The 8323-nt window shown below is 45.7% G+C and overlaps 1 pseudogene; it reads right to left on the reverse strand.

Annotated features, from left to right (window-relative positions):
• Positions 1 to 4345: 4345 nt before the first annotated feature.
• Positions 4346 to 7942, reverse strand: LOC110297416 (annotated as a pseudogene).
• Between the last annotated feature and the right edge of the window lie 381 nt (positions 7943 to 8323).

Consider the following 8323-nt stretch of genomic DNA (forward strand, 5'->3'; position numbering starts at 1 on the left):
TTGTCTTCAGGAGACAGTTGTCCTTCTCTGTTCTCTTGTCTTCAGGAGACAGTTGTCCTTCTCTGTTCTCTTGTCTTCAGGAGACAGTTGTCCTTTTCTGTTCTCTTGGTGGGCATACGTTTTTATGAGTACGTGTGTGTTGGGGTCATGTACTTATGTGCATGTGGGGCCATAGGGCAACCGTGGTGTGGTCCTTATTTCCATCTTATTTTTTGAGACCAGGCCCCTTAATAGCATGGAGCTCACAGATCCAGCTAAGTTGGCTGGCCAGCATGCCCCAAGGACCTTCCTGGGTCTGCTTTCCAGGACTGAGATTGTTGATAGGAGCTTTTGTTCACTCATTTGTTTGTTTAGTCTGTACATGAACACTGGGGACTAAACTCAGGTCCTCATGCTTGCAGATCTGTATGAACCACATCCCCACCCTCTTGTTTGTCTCTTCCTGATCTTGGCCCTGTGGGGCCAGCTCTCTAGGTATTCTAGTTCTTTTCTTGGTAGGTCTTTAGGAGTCCTCAGAACCAGAGATAGGGTCAGACTGTGCAGCAGAGGGCAGGTGAGAAGGGACAGGAGGGTGGCAGGGACACTTTGTGACTCTCCTCTCAAGAGTGCAGTGACAGTGGGAAGCCAGGAGTCTGGGCTCCTTAGGGAGTAGGAGAAGAGTGATGCCTGAGATACTCGCTCAGCTTATTCCTCAAGTCCTCTACATATAAGAAGCTGGCCTTGCCGGGGTGGGCCACCACACGCCTTTGATTCCAGCAGTGGGAAGTAGACCTCTGTTAGTTCAAGGCCAGCCTACTCTACACAGAAAGTTCTAACCAGGGGTTAGATCTCTGAGACTGTCTAAAAAAAGAAATATATATATATATATATATATATATATATATATATATATATAGTGTGTGTGTGTGTGTGCGTGCGCGCACGTATCATAATGCAAATGTCAGAAGACAACTTTTAGGAGCCATCTCACTAACCATTTTTAGCAGGGGCAACAAGATGACTCAGTGAATAAGGTGCTTGCTGCCAAGTCTGATGACCTGATTTGATCCCTGGGACTCATGAGGAAGAAGAGAACTGACTCTTGCAAGTTGTCCTTTGACATCTATACATTGACTGTGGCATAAATACAAACATACATACATACATACATACACAGACAAAGTCAATAACTAATAATATATAAAAAATGCACACACAGGGAAATGTAACTAATGGAGAAATACAGAGCTGTTTGGATCTTGAAAAGAATTTTCTATGAAACTGCAATCTCTTTACTTTCTTTGATAGGTGGCTGTTGAGGGTGTGGAAAGAGAAAGATTTGTGAGAGATGGCCTAGAGCCAAGGTTTTGTCCGATGTTCTCACACTAAGCCTGCTCTACCACACCCAGGTACCAAGAAAGAAAGCTGGAGTTTTCCTCCTTAATGCTTTATAATGCTGTTTGGTGACTTCATCCTTCTTCTTCTTCTTTTTTAATCCTACTTCCGTAGATACTTATTTAGTTTGCTGTCACTTAATAAAATGAAGAAGGGCAGGGTAAATAAAAACTTCCTGGACCTCATAGTCTTGTGCTGGTTGTGGCTTCTTTCAATTTCCGTGTCTCTAGGGTGGTCCAGGGAATTAGTTCCCGCCGCCATCTGTCGGGACTCTTGGACCAGTGCAATCGCTCCCGAAGTAAGGCTTGGTCTAGGGAAGGTAGGGAGCCCAAGTGCCAGGAGTTAAGGCTCTTTAGCGTCAGGGGCACCACACTTGGATTTAATCCCACTTAGTATTCTATTAGCTGTGGACAGTTGGTAGGAGCTCTCAGAGCCTTAAGTTCCAGTCTCTACAACATGATGAGGAGACCCCAGCCAGTTCTGATGGCTGACTTGACACTCACTGAATGAATCATTAGCATCTCGAGAGATTATTGACACCGTTTTCCATGTAGAGAAGCTGTAAGTAGTGTGGCCACTGTGGCTGTAACTCATGATTGTCAGAGTCGGGATAATGAACAGGCCTAGCCCACTGGAAGAAGAGCCGTGTCTTTAACTACTTGGGTAGTTACATAACAGTGTAACAAGGAGTAACAGAGAAAAAAGGCGTAAAGCACCAGGTGCAGAGCTTCTGAGAGGGCAGCGCTCATTAATGGCAGTGTTACCACCAGAAGAGAGAGGTATGTCTTCCTGAAGTGCTTGGCTTTGCCCTTGTGTGGGAGATGCTGCCCCGGGACCGAGTGATCTGGGAGTGACATGGATCTTCCCACTAACCTGGGGTTTGCAAGGATTCCAGGGTTTCTTCTAATCCTGTTCTGTCTGCCAGCCTTATTGGTGAACATCTTGATCCCGAAGTTGCCTGACAGGTCCTGGAAGGAAAACATGGGCCACTGTGACTGAGTGGCCCTAGGGAGGGGCTCCCACTCCAAACCAGTTGCTCAAGAAGCACTTTGTGGGACTTCCTTCAGAGATTCTGACCTTTTATTTCCTAATAACTTACTGCTTTGCTCAGGGGTAAGATAAACCCTTAGGAATGAGTGGAGCATAGTGGGGCTACTATTTGAAGGGACATAAGGACGGAGGGGACACTGCAGGGAGGAGGGGTAAACCTATATGTGGGGTTCAGAGGAAGCTAGCATTAAGCTGCTTGTTTCCTTTGCCATGTGTGCTTTGGCTCTCTGCCCTGCCGTGTGAACAGCGGGCCCAGTGACCCATCTGACACTTCTACCTGATCCACCGCACTGACCAGGTTACAGCTAGCTGGACTCTGTTCGATCACCCCCCACCTTGCAGCTGTGGCAGTCTCCGCACCTTTTCTGAGCCTCAGTTTTCTCACTTCTGAGCAATTTGTAAGGATCAAATGAAAGGCCCAAAGCTCCTAGTGTGACATCTTTCATATTTCAGTGCCCAGTGAGCACCTACAGTCCCGGGCTGGTGCACATGAGTGAAGCTACAATCACTTTAGGGGGTAATGACCTAGAAAGGCTGAAACTAACATGTCACACACAGCCACCCAGCGTAGCCCTGTCCTGGGCACTGAGAGCTTGGGGTTTGGCGTAGGAGAGCTGCCTTATCTGACCGGCTAGTCAGGGACCACTTTCTGACCAAGGGATCATGCTCATGTGGAAAGGCCGGGCAAGCGCTCCAGGGTGCACGTGAGGTCAGCTTGCAAAGGGTTTCTGAGAGGGGAGGGTGACCTTGATTTGGTGGCTTATTCTGACACTCAATTATAAAGAGGTTTGAATTGTGTGGTGATTGGAGAGGATTTCCATGCTAATAAAGTCTTGATTTTAAAATGCAGATTTTTTTTTTTTTTTGAGACAAAGTCTTACTTTATAGCCCTGGCAGGCCTGGAACTTCCTATGTACACCAGGCTGCCCCGATACTGACAGAGATCCTCTTGCCTGTGAAGCATTGGGGCTTAAAGGCGTGCACCACCGTGTTCAACCAAAAACATAGGAATCTGAATCTTTACTGATAAAGAATGAATTTGAGAGGAAGCTGGAGGGGAGAGGTGTCATTTAAGAGCCATGAAGCTTCATTTCCTGCTGTAAGAGAGCTCTACCTGGGTCCAAGGGAGGCTGTGACTGGATCTTTCTTTTATCAGTTTGAATTGTGTAATATACCTTCCCAGGGGACATGCATGACCTTGGGGCATCTGGAGAGACGGGGGGGGGGGCATTAGTGAGCTGTTTAGGAAAGGGGTGGCTTTTATTATTTATTTTATTTAATTTTATTTTTTGTAGTTTAAAACCAAATATTTAGGGTTGGTGAGATGGCTCAGGAGGTAAGAGCACTGACTGCTCTTCTGAAGGTCCTGAGTTCAATTCCCAGCAACCACATGGTGGCTCACAACCATCTGTAATGAGATCTGACATCTCTTCTGGTGTGTCTGAAGACAGCTACAGTGTACTTATGTATAATAATAAATAAATCTTTGGGCCAGAGCAAGCAGGGACTGAGTGAGCAGGCTTGACCGGAGTGAGCAGAGGTCCGAAAAAAAAAAAAAAAAAAACCAAACCAACCCAAATATTTAATATTTTCATTAAATTGTTTTGATACAATTTCTCTTTTTGGTTTTTCGAGACAGGGTTTCTCTGTATAGCCCTGGCTGTCCTGGAACTCACTTTGTAGACCAGGCTGGCCTCGAACTCAGAAATCCGCCTGCCTCTGCTTCCCGAGTGCTGGGATTAGAGGCGTGCGCCACCACGCCCGGCTCTTGATACAATTTCAAACAAATGCCAACCAGAAGACAATGTCCAAAAACTCTGAAGAAGCAAGCTTCCAGACAAGGAACACAGCAATCACCTTCCATTCTAGCCACAGTGCTTCTGTCCATAATGGTGCCAGTTGTCCAGTCTTATCCCGATCATCAACTATTTACCACACCATCAATTTTCAGGATGCTCCGCAGTTTCGGTTGCTAGGGTCAAAGCACTGACTGGCACCAGCAGAGGCTGAACAACCATTTCCTCCAAAATGTTGACAAGAACAGCCTTTTGGACATTACTGCATCTGGCATTTTCTCCTTGGGCATGGCGGTTTCTTAGCTCTGTTACTGTAGAAATGGGATTCAGGCCAGTCAGTGTAGACGGAATGGCTTCCACACCGGTAACTCAGTGTTGGAGAGCACTCAGTCTGAGGCCAGCTCTGTTTCTGAAACACCACCTCCTGCAATAAGAGCTCCTCCTTTCTTTACTAAGCATCGGATAACACAGAGGGCATCAGAAATGGAGCGCTAGCTTCTTCAGTCACCACGCACGACAATTGTAACTGTTTTGCCTGGGCTTGTACAACCTGTAGATCTTGAATAGTTTTCCAGAACCATTTAAACTGACTTCCTCTGCTAAGTCAGGAGAACCCACCATGTCAGCAGTGAACTGGTCAACGTGAGCAACCGGTTTGGCTCCAATTGTCTTACATGAGTTCAATGTCTTCTCTTTCAATGTCCTTAAGCACCATAATCTTCATCTTGCTCAGAAAATGTAGTGCAAGATCACTAAGTGCATCTCTCAAGATAGACCTCTGTATGAGAAGACATCACATCCTGTTTTCTTAATGTGCTTCACCAAATTTAAAATATAGGCTCTCTCCTCTCGAAGCACTTGATCCATCTGGGCATAGTCAGATACTACTATTTGATTATCCATATCTGTTTTAGGAGCAGATGAGCAAAATGGAACATGCCCAATCTTAGCCTTTTCAGCTCCTGTTGTACCAGAATTTGCCACTTTCTGCATGAGAATGAGGCCTCCTGCCAGCCACAGTTATCTGTTGTCCCTCTGAGCTTCTGGACTATTTTAATATCTCTAAGATCTACACTGGTAGCTGTGGCTGAGTTGATCACTTTCATCACCGCACTGACACTCACCAGAGAGAGTAGACTTGGATACCGAGAGACAACCTTTGAATTCAGTGAAGTGGTTGCGCTATTTAACAAAGTTTCTCTATCACTCAGTGGCACAGGTTGAGACATGTCAGGAAGGACTTCAAGATCCTTTTCTGAAGCTTTCTGGAATGAGTCGGAAATGATGGCTGGATGTATACCTTTCTGCACAAGTTTGGTACAAGAGTCTAAAAGAGCCAGCAATGATGACAACCGACGTGGTGCCTTCCCCTGCTGCTATGTCTTGGGCTCTAGACAGATCCACCAGCATTTGGGCTGCTGGGTGTAATACCTGCATTTGTTTCAGAATGGCAGCACCACCATTTGTAATGGTCACATCACCTTTTCCATCTTAAAACATTTTGTCCATTCCTTTAGGTCCAAGGCTTGTTCTGATGGCATCAGCAACCGCTTTGGCTGTGCAAATGTTGCTGAAGCTAGGTTCTCCTGCATGACGACCTTGGTGCCGTCTGCGCTGGTTCAAGAGGATGGATGGACATGAATTCTGGCCTTCTGTGAAGTAACGGTCTCCCTGGCAGACTCCTCCATGAACCTTCAGAAAGCAACACCTGGGAAGAAGCAGTTTTTATTACTGTTTATATAGAGAGAGTACTTTGTCTGGATGTGTGCTGTGTGCATGCTTGGTGCCCTTGGAGGTCAGAAGGACACAATGGGTCCCTTGGAACTGGAGTTACAAATGCTTGTGAGCCACCATGTGAGCACTGGGACCTGAGCTTGGGACCTCTGCAAGAGCAGTCAGTGTGTTTAACCGTCTGTTCATTTCTCCAGCTCCAGGTAAGGAGCGGCTATTGGATGAATGTCAGTTTTATATCGTTCTTGTTTTTCAGTTGTCCAAAAGGGCAAAGATAACTGTGGCGTCTTACTGCTTCTCTGTAGATACAGGATTTGTCAATGTAGAAACTCTCCTGAATAAGAGGTGTTATCCAGACAATCCTAGGCTCAAGGAATGAATCCTCAAGGAATGAATCCTCTGACTCCTAAGTAGCTGGGGCCACAGCTGCACGCCCCTGGCTGCAAATTCTTGTAGTTTCCCAACTTGCAAAATCATCTCGCAAGAATTATCTGATTCTTACCAGAGTGTTTGCAGGCAGCAAGGCAAGTGCTTGTCTGGGCAAGGAGAAGTTGTCTTTCCGAATCTTCCAAATGGAGCTTTTCCTGCGGGCCTCATTAGTGTTTCCTGCTCCTGGTGAGGAGACAGGCGCTCGCTCCTACAGATCAGTTCATTCAGTGCATTTGGCTAAGTGCTCAGGGGCTCTGTGAATGGAAGTCCACGGAAGGCAGANGGACGGTCAAGAAAGTGTGATTCTGCAGGTGGTTTATTATGGAAAATTGTAAAGCAGGGAAAATGGGTTTCTTCATCCCACCACNTGGAGACATAGACACAGCTTAGCTTTGTTGATAGTTTTTCAAATTGTAGCTTAATTGTATTATTTCATTCTGAAGGGCACAGTCTAAACTGTATCTTAAGGTTTCTTCTCAAGAATCTTTTTAAGATGGTGGGACTATAGTGTGGAGATTGACATGATATATCTATATATCTATATCTCATATATACATATATATCTCATATATACATATATATCTCATATATACATATATATATATCAATCATACACGCACACATACACACACACACACACACACACACATATGGTCTCTAGAGTTTTTCTCTAGATTGTGAGCTTTTCTTTATATTTTTTTAATTGAAAATTTAAGATATCATACAGTGACATGGCAGTGGTGGTGAATACCTTTAGTCCCAGCACTCAGGGGACAGAGGCAGGTGGATCTCTGAGTTTGAGACCATCCTGGTCTACAGAGTGAGTTCCAGGTCAGCCATGGCTACACAGAGAAACTGTCTTGAAAAACAAAACCAAAAGCCATCACACAGAGTAGTGGGTTCACTGTGCATCTCTGCGTCGGTGTCATTGGGCTGACTTTGTTCTGACTTGTTCCCGTTCTTCAGTACCCTCCCCCATCTGGCTGTGTCCTTTCCTCCCCCAGCCCCCCTTCTGCTTTCTTACTTGGATGCCCTCCCTTCCTTTCTCCTCTCTTCCTTAAGATCTCTCCCTCCTGATCTCACAATTCCCTCTCTAGTTCATTGCTTGCACACACACACACACATTGTTTTAAATCTGGGCTCTGCATGTGAGAGATGGCATGTGACATCTGTCTTTCTGAGTCTGGCTCATTTTCCAGTGAATATCACGATTTCATTTTTCTCCATGGCTGAGTAATAGTCCATTGCGTGGATGCACCACAGACAGTTTCTTTATCTGTTCATCTGTCCAGGAGCACTTAGGCTGTTTCCATTTCTTGGCTACTGTGACCAGCACAGCAGCAATCATATATGTGCCTGCATCTCTGTTGACTGGAGTCTTTCAGGCAAATGGCCAAGAGTGGGATAGCTCTGTCACAAGGGCGCTCTGACTTTGGCTTTTTGAGACATCTTCATACTGATTGATGTACAAATGGTGTGCCGGTTTACACTCCCATGTTCCCTTTCCCACATCCTCCCCAGGAGGATACACTGCTGTCCTTAGCTTTGTTGATGATGGCCATTCTGACACAGGAGATGGACTCTCAAAGCAGCTTTCCTGTGCATTTACCCCATGGCCTATGGCTAAGGATGTTGAACACCTTTTCAGGAATTATTTTGGCATTTATATTTTCTTTCTGAGAAACATCTATTCAGGTCATTAGCTCACTTATTGATTGATAGGATAATTTTTGGTCTGTTTAATCAGGCTCCCTCTCCCTCTCCCTCCCCCCCCCCCATGGGGTGATACCATTTATATACTGTGCCCTTTAACCAATTGTAGCTCAGGCTGGCTTCAAATCCACTATGTCAAATATAACCTGAAACTGGACCTCAGCTGTGCACCAACCATGCTGAGCTCTGGGGTCCTGGGGATTGAACCCAGGGATTCTCACATGCTAAGC

This window comes from Mus caroli, chromosome 7 (genome assembly GCF_900094665.2).
Source record: "Mus caroli chromosome 7, CAROLI_EIJ_v1.1, whole genome shotgun sequence".
Classification (NCBI taxonomy): domain Eukaryota; kingdom Metazoa; phylum Chordata; class Mammalia; order Rodentia; family Muridae; genus Mus; species Mus caroli.